Raw genomic sequence first — 9,035 nt, 5'->3', positions numbered from 1 at the left:
TGTACTTCTGATTTGATTTGAAACTGTCTCATTGCTATCTGTTTATCAATAAAACTTTGAAAAAAAATAAATAAAAGATTTTTGAAAATTAAAAAAAGATCAAAGAGTTAACGAAATGTATCTGGGGATGGTTGTGACTCCTGTACTCTGTGCACTGCCACATCTGGCCCTTTGATATTTTTGGATGTTTCCTTCAGTTGATCTATCTCTTTACAAGAATGGGGTATGACGATCTCTCATTAGGATTATACTAGCACCCATATGATCTTTTATGTTCAGCAGTGTTTATTTTATGTAGATTCGTGCTCCAGTATTTGGTGCATAAATATTTGTAAGCACTCTCTGTTGCTTTCCTTACTTTGTAGTGCCTTCTTTGCCTCTTCTAATCAGTTCTAGCTTGAAGTTTACCATTCAAAATTAGAATTGCTACCCCTGCTTCTTTGCAGAGTCCTGGTGCATGAAATAGTTTTTCATACTTTAGTATTTAGCTCATAAATATCTTCTTGGATTAAGAGTTACTTGAATGCAAGATTGTTCGATTCTGTCTTTTGAGAATTACTGAAAGGTGTTGATTATTTAATGTTACTTTCTCCCCGGTGGTGACTTATCTGTTTTTCTTTTCCTGTCATTTCTTTTTGCTGTTTCTCCAGTGAACTTGCTTGGTGTTCTCATTTCATTTGGAATTTTAGCTTCATTGATTTCATTTACTCTGTCCAGCATCTTGAGTATTTTCTGGAGTGTTGGTTTCATAGTCCTACATCTCTTGAGCTGGTCTTCTTCATGAAAGATCTTTATTTGTCCATCTATTTGGAAGGAAAGCTCTCCTGGGTATGTTAATCTGTGTAGTAAAGTATTTGCCGTTAGTACTTGAAAAACTTTCATTCAAGCTCTTTTGATCTATTAGGTTTGCGTTGAGAAGACTGCTATAATTCTTATTTATGTGACTTTTTGTTCTACTTTGACTGCTTTTAAAATTCTTTTTTGTTTTGATACCTGGAAGTTTATTAAGGGTAAGTTGCTGTGTTTGTTTGTTTGTTTGTTTTTGCGGAACCAAGGATTGAACTCAGGTCCTTGTGCTTGCCAGGGAAGCGCTTATTCCACTGAGCCATCTCCCCAGCCCAAGGGTAAGTTTTAATAAGCTTCCTTTCTCATCTGGTGCTCTGGTAAACTTGCTTACTTGTATGTTGAGCTATTCTTGCATTTGGGGAATATTCTGCTATAATTTCTGTAAATATATTCATAATTCCATCTGTGTTATCTTCTATCTTTTCTCTAACGTCAGTTGGTCTTAGGTTGGTCTTATCAGTGTTATCCAATAGGTGTTCGCCAATTTTTATTGTTCTCTTTTATTTGGTGGTTTCTCTGAGTTATAGCTTCATAATTGACCTCTTTGTAGTCAGTTTCATATATTGTGTGTTCACAATGGTTATTTCTGTGACTTACGAACTCTAGACAGCTTTTAGTTCAGGTTTTTTTTTTTAATTTTTTTTATTTTTTTAATTTTTTGCGGAACCAGGGATTGAACTCAGGTCCTTGCGCTTGCCAGGGAAGCGCTTCTTCCACTGAGCCATCTCCCCAGCCCCAGGGTTTTTTTTTATTTTTTATTTTTATTTTTATTTTTTGCGGAACCGGGGATTGAACTCAGGTCCTTGCGCTTGCCAGGGAAGCGCTTATTCCACTGAGCCATCTCCCCAGCCCCTAGTTCAGGTTTTTATGTCTGACATATTTTCAAGGATTCTAAACCTTTGGTGAATTAACCATTCATGTTTTGAACCAATTTTGTCAACTTCTCCATAAGTATGTATGTTTTTAGATTGTTTTTAGATTTTTAGATATTTCCCCTATTCCCACTTTGGATAGTTTAGTGATATATCTGTTAACTTTTGGTTCATTTCTTCTTGGAACTTGTCTAGTTTCTCTATCTTTTCCATAATCTTTTTTTTGGGGGGAAGGGTCTATAGGATGTTCAGGGTCTCACTACTAGATTGGACTCATAGTGATCCCCCTGTTTACAGCCTCCTAAGATCTGAGATTACAGGTGCTCCACCATGCCCAGTCTCAATTGTCATCTCAGCATACTTCAGGGGCAGGGCTGGCACAGTAGGCCCAGGGATAGAACCCCCGGCCACTGCGCCTACTTGCAGACACTTTAATCTGCTGAGCTATTTGGCCAGCCCTCCATAATCTTTATTATTATTATTATTATTATTATTATTATTCTCTTTTTTAAAAGAATGCATTTGTTACAGGGTCTCTCTATGAAGCTTGGACATGTAGTGATCTTCCTGCTTCAGCCTACCAGCACTGGGGTTACAGGTGTGTACTACTATGCCCGGTTTTGTTGACTGGCTAGGCAGGCTAAGGTTGGGGCTGGCTTGGCATGTGGTACTGGAGATTGAACCCAGATCCTTGCACTTCCCAGGCAGGTGCTTAGACTGCTGAGCTATCTCTCCAGCCCCTCTATAATCTTTTTGTAGAGTTCCACCTTGTATTGGCTTTCCTTTCTGTAGGAGACTCTTCCAGGACCTCGTCTTGGTCCAAGAAGCCAATATTTATAATCCCAAAGTTGCATTATTATAATCCCATCAAGTTGATTACAATGTACCACTTAAAATGCAACCCTTTCAGTCATCAGGGAGTCAAGGGGCTCTAAGTCCAGCCATGAAGATGGCTTTCTGGAACCAATAAAGCAACCCAGGGCCTCACCCGGTTTTTATTCAGTAGGGGAGTGGCTTGAGGAGGATTGACTGAGAATTGTGGGAAGTAGGTGATCATTGTGAGCTGAGCTAGGTGGGTCGCCTAAATTTACCTCTGCCATATGCAGAGAGGATATGCAGAAAGAGTAATCTGCATTATATAGTATCTAATGTTTTGGAAAGTCGGGTGCTTCAGTTGTTTTTTTTTTTTTTTTTTTTTTTTTCTTCTTTTTTGCGGAACCGGGGCTTGAACTCAGCCCTTGCTTTTTCCAGGGAAGCGCTTATTCAATTGAGCACCCCAGGCCCTTGGTGCTTCAGCTTTGATGTAGTCTTTCAAGCCCCAGGAAGTCATAGCCTCTGTCTTGAGGCTTGATCCCAGCTGGCAGCGTGGAGCATTAGCTCTACCGTCCTGTTTCGGCCCTGCTCACAGTAAAGAGCAGCAGGTATAGGTTACCAGGGAAACATGCACACCACCTTCAAAGACCATCACCAGCACCTCAGCTGGACCAACATACATTGCTTAAGGCCAATTGAAGGATAAACAGAAGTCCTAGCCAGCTCGGCACAGAACAATACGAGGAAATAGGGTCAGGCTCAGTCAAAATGGACAGAGTCACTCTTCTTTCAAGGAGAGCTGTTCAGGTGGTCCTCCACACCTTTCCATTTGTTCTGTTTTGATTTTCCAAGAGTTGGAAGATCTTACACGGTCTTCTGTTGCCCTCCTTTTGCTTTGTCCTGTATGTATGTATATCAATTTTCTCTGTTTACAATCCCTAGGAAATCCTGATATTGGGAGAGAGAGAAAACGATCTGTTAACCACTACTGTGTTATATGGGTTACAGTAGAAAATTAAGTGGCAATAATGTCGTGCAGATAGTAACAAACCCTAGAAACTACTCAAGAATATCCATCCCTTACCTAGAGCTAAAAGGACTATGATTTTATTGAAGACAGACTGCCTACCTAGTAGCTTATAGTACTTCATACCACTACTTTCTGCTCAATGTAGGCAACAGTGTCAGAGTTCAAAGATTTCTCTTGAATATCTACCTTCTTCTTCATGATACCCTCTTTGAGGAGTTCACCATCCAAACATGAACTCCAGCAACAGACTATAGGCCCTGCAAATTTCCTGGTCTCATCCTGAGTCCCTCAAGGAATTGTATGAGGTCTTCCTTCAGCTCTTCCCATCTCTAAACTTGTCCTCAAGGCTGTCTCTCACCCAGTCTCTGTGGTGGAGTCACAGTCCTGAAGTGAAACTCTCCTCCTGATGTTGGTCTCTTCTTCAGTCAGGTTGATGTGTTAGTTGTCATCTGCTGCCCTGTACTGAGGAGACCACAGGGGTAGGGGCAGCACTGCTGAGTGAGGCTTGCAGGGTATGGGGTCTGGGGTCTTCCCTGGTTGGGCATGCCTGCCCAGCTTCAGCAGAAGGTGGTCTGTGAACTCATAATTGTGTTTTTATTTGTTTTACTCTCATGGTTAATGAACATTTTTATGTACTTATTTTTTAACATACTAATTGGACATTTATATATCTTCTTTGGAGAAATGTCTATTCAACTTTTTTCACTATTTTTAAATTGAATTGTTTGGCTTTTGTTAGAGGTTTGTAGTTCTTGAATATATTTTGCATATTAACCCTACTGAACATGGTTGCAAGTGTTCTTCCCATTCCATAGCTTGTATTTTCAACCTACTGATTAATTTCCTTTTTGTGCATCAGTTTTTAATTTGGGTATAATTTGATTTATCTAGCTTTGCTTTTGTTGCCTATGTTTTTGACGACATATTTAGGAAAAAACTGCCAAGTTTAGTATCATGAAGATTTTCTTCTACAAGTTTTATAGTGAAAACTCTTTAATATCTTCTTATATGAGTTTTATAATGAAAGACCATATATTTGAGTACCTTACTTATTTATCACTGGATTTTTGAGACCGAGTCTGGGTATGTAGTTCATGCTTGCTTGAACTCACTATGTGTCCCAGACTGGACTTGATCTTATAGCGATCCTCCTGCCTCAGCCTCCTGAGACCTGTGAATATGCTGAGTGCACCAACACCCCAAGATCAGGGTTTCAATTAATATTCAGTTAATTTTTTTATATCGTAAAAGGTAAGATGCAGCTTCATTCATTTTCACAAGGATATCCAGGTTTTCCAACATCATTTGCTAAAGAAGTTATCCTTTTCCCATTGTGTGGGATTGACTCCACTGTCAAAAATAATTTGATGTCAGACATGAAGGTTTATTTCAAGGTATTTTATTCTGTACCTTTGGTCTCTATGTCTGTCTTTTCATAGTACAGTGTTATTTTGATTTCAGGGACTTTGTAATATGTTTTGAAATCAGGAAACTTAAATCTGCAGCTTTGTCACACGAGTGACACATTTAACAGTGTGAATGACGAAACTTGGCTATGAGACAATCAAACTTTTAACAACAGAAATTGGCCAGAGATGACGAACACTCTGTGCTAGTCTTTTATACACTGTCTCATGTATCTGGGACAACTTCCCACTGTATTTTGTTTTTATTTTTGAGACAAGTTTTTGCTATGTAGTTCAGGCTGGCCTTGGACTCACTATGTGGCCTGTGCTGGCCTTGAACTCATAACGATCCTCCTCCCTCGTTCTTCTGAGTGCTAGGATTATAGTATGTGTCACCGTGCCCTGCTAACTTCCCGCTGTATAATGAAGCTAAGTAGTACCAATTACTATATTACAAACAGTAATATTTGTTTGTAAAACATTTTTGTAATAAAGAACAAAGCATTGTGAATCTATATACCTAAATTATTAGGTACGCGTACAATGTGATAAAGCAAATAATATAACAAAATATATGCATCAAAATGAATCTAGCCTCCTTCAAAGAATATGCATTCTCAAATAATATGAGAAATATCACTTGGAGCCAGATGTGGTGACATACGACTGTAATTCTCAGACTCGAGGGGACTGAGGAAGGAGGATCACAGGCTAGACAACTGAGTGATTTAGCAAAACGCTGTCTCAATATAAAAAGTATCTTAAGTGACATAAGCGTTCTGAACAAGCCTCATGTCAGCATCCTGGTTCTCTGTGTGTTGTCTGGAGTGCTGGAACGTGCTGAATGTCTCCTCCACAGAGAAGCTGGGCTCCTTGACATACAGCTTCCTGCAGAACTCCAAAAGTTCAGGCTTCCAGGCTAAAATGAGGGAGGACAAGCTGTTACAGGCTTTGAAAACACACCTTAAACAGGAAACAAAAAGAAAATAAGAAATCAGGCTGAAAGTCAAGCTTTTGCATCCTCCTGTGAGCAGATCAAGGTAGACATTAACAGGAGGGAACCAGGCAAGAAGGAGCCAGTGGACCGCATCACCAGAACAAGGAGGCGGTGGCGTGAACCAGCCCGCTGGGAGCCTGTCTCCCAGCAGGATCATTCTGAGATAAGTCTGAGTCATTTCACTGAAATGCAGAATGAAGAAGACCAGGAAAACAGGGATCTCAGAACTCCTGGGGAAAAAACAAATCCCTTCTTTGCCAGTCAAGAGCCTTGGAGATAAGCATGCAGTTTTGTCAGGAAAAAGTGAAATAAATTATAATGAAGATTCGAAGGAACCTTCAGAAAAATGTTCTTGGTATACGGATGGATTTTCCAAACTTGGGAACAGGAAAAGAACTGCAGTTCTTCACTACTCCAAACTTTCAAAAGTTTCATGAGACTCATTTTTAGAAGATGGAGTCCATAGATGAATATATTTATAGAAGAAAGATCCACCACTCATGGATCTTAATTTCATAGTATGAAATTAAGAAGCCAGCAGTGGGTAGTGACATGGGGAGTAATGACACCCGTGCCTCCAGGAAACCTCTCTGTGGCTTGCATTCCCACCAGCCATCAGCACTCACAAGGCCAGGCCCAAGGCCCTGCCAGACAGAGCGCTGTGAGTCAGAAGGGGTCAGATAGGCACTCTGATCTCTCAGTGACAAAAGTGAGCGTCACATTTTCAGCTACTACTAAGGATAATGAGCATGAGCGTTCACTGAAAGTCTCCACGCATGACTACGGCTGGGAACACGGCGCAACGCCAGTCTGTGCCCGGGACACCCATGTTAAGACCACCAAGGGGAATTCTGCTGCTGCTCTGATTACCCTGTTCAAGCTGCCCGTCCTGGGAATGCAGACTCGTGTCTCCAAGAAGAAAGCAAGTTGGTCTCGCCCCCCTCAACTAGGAGCCACATGAAGGAAAGTTGAAACCATGTGGGCAGTCTAAAGAAAATAATCCTCCGAATGAACATGTGAGCAGTATAAGCGTCTATAAGAGAACTTACCAACAACCTCCTCTCCAGACCAGGGAGGAGCAACAGAAGATACCCCAGGAAGAACAGAAGGCGAAGAAAGCCTTCTCCATGCTGTAGCACATGTGCCACTTCTGGGAGCCCGCAGCGGCCTCTATATAGCTAGGATACGTGATTTTTAACTCTTGTAAATATCACTTCATTCTGAATTCCTTTTTCTTCTATAAATATTTTTACACGGCCCCCCTATTTTTCTAGATTATTTTTGTTCATTATCTATGTAATATCTGTGAGTGCATGTCCCATACCTCTGAAAGGTATGAACGTCTTCGAGCTCAGCTGTAGAATAGCTTTAAACTAAGTCTTTGTACAGCTCAATTTTCTGATGAGACCCATCCCAGATTCTTAGTCTAGATCTGTAATGTCAACGTCCTTCTGCTTGCTGGCGCTAATATTAACAGTTGGCAGTTCTCTTCCAGCGGTGATCATCTACCCCAGAGCACTACTAGCTTCGACAGAATCTGAACAATGGAGAGTGAGTAGGGAAAGCTGGGAAACCAAGGCCACCTCTTCACCCTCTACAGAAGCAGCTAATTTTAGTGAACTGGCCCCATGGTTTGGTGAGAGATCAGGATTTTGTTTAAGTGTGTGAGTGCCTTTGCGTTTATGTAATTGCCCTTGGTCACTTGCCATACTCTTGAAAATAAAATTCTATAGTTGAAAAAAGATCCTTTAAAAGGGCCATGGCTATAGCTCAGTGCAAAGGCCTGGGACTCAATCTCCAGTGTGTGTGTGTGTGCGCGATCCTCAGGAACCTCTTTCATTAGGAATCAGCCACTCATCTAATCATTGAGCTACATAATGAGCCACATAACTACAAGAAACATTAGATTGGTTCTCCTAATTTTTGTTTGTTTGTTGTTTGACACAGGGTGTTGTTATGTAGTTCATGCTGACCCTGAGCTCACTATGTAGACCATGCTGGCCTCAAACTCAATCTCCCAAGTGCTGGGATGGGCGTGAGTCACCTTACGTGGCCATCAGATTGTTTACAGATGTTAAATTCTTTAAAAAAATTTTTTAAAAATCTTTTATTTATTTGGTACAGGATCTATCTACGCACTCATAATGATTCTCCTGTCTCAGCCTCCACAGTGCTGGGATTACAGACATGTGCCACCAGATCCAGTTTCGGTGGTGGGCACGGCATGTGGTACTGGGGGAGTGCACCCAGGTCCTTGCACTTGCCAGGCAGGTGCTTAGAACACATAGCTATCTCCGTGGCCCCTATAAATGTTAATTCTATCTTTAATTATGAAGATGACCATTATTGAAAAAGCTTAGGAAACTGCTTTGAGGTCTGAGTGAATTGGTTACCAATTTTGGGCATATTTGTTTAAAAAACATTCACATTGTCTAATATAAACATATTTATGGGTAGAAAAAATTTGACTGCTAGTTATCTTAGGAGATACATATAACAACAAACAAAATCAGGTATTTACAGAGTTTATCTGCTCATGAGCACTTCCTTGTGGATTTCTTTTTTGTTTTGTTTTGTTTTTTCTGGGGCTGGGAATTGAACCCAGAGCCTCATGTATGCTAAGCATGTACTCAGCTACTCAGCTACACCCCAGCCTTCCCTTTCTTGTAATTTCTAAACTATGTCAAATATCTCAAGTCAAAAAATTACTTTTTCCTCTTTTATGTTTTTGAGATGGGGTCTTGTTATATAGTCCAGGTTACCCTTGAGCTATAAATCTACCTGCCTCAGCTTCCTAAGTATTGAAATTACAGGAGTGTGCCACCAAAGGTAAGTTAATTTATATGGGTTCAAGAAAGAATTTTAATCGAGATACAGTTACCTTCAAGTCACAGAGATTAGGTAAATTACAGTGGAGATTGAAATTATTGGCTAAAGTTTTGATATATTTTTAAAAACGTATTTGTCACTTCAAGTTTCGTATCCTTATTTTGTGCCAACTCTCACATGATCAAAAGAGTATGAATCATTTCTCATTTAACTCTCTCTTTCTTTCATTTGGTTCACAGAGA

The 9,035-nt window shown here is 40.3% G+C and overlaps 1 pseudogene; it reads left to right on the top strand.

The window, feature by feature from the left end:
• Positions 1 to 6,484: 6,484 nt before the first annotated feature.
• LOC111817147 lies at positions 6,485 to 7,100 on the top strand (annotated as a pseudogene).
• The last annotated feature ends 1,935 nt before the right edge of the window (positions 7,101 to 9,035 follow it).

This window comes from Octodon degus, unplaced genomic scaffold (assembly GCF_000260255.1).
Source record: "Octodon degus isolate 3935 unplaced genomic scaffold, OctDeg1.0 scaffold00050, whole genome shotgun sequence".
NCBI classification, from domain to species: domain Eukaryota; kingdom Metazoa; phylum Chordata; class Mammalia; order Rodentia; family Octodontidae; genus Octodon; species Octodon degus.
The sequence above is the reverse complement of the archived record's forward strand: the minus strand, read 5'-3'. Positions and strand labels throughout refer to the sequence as shown.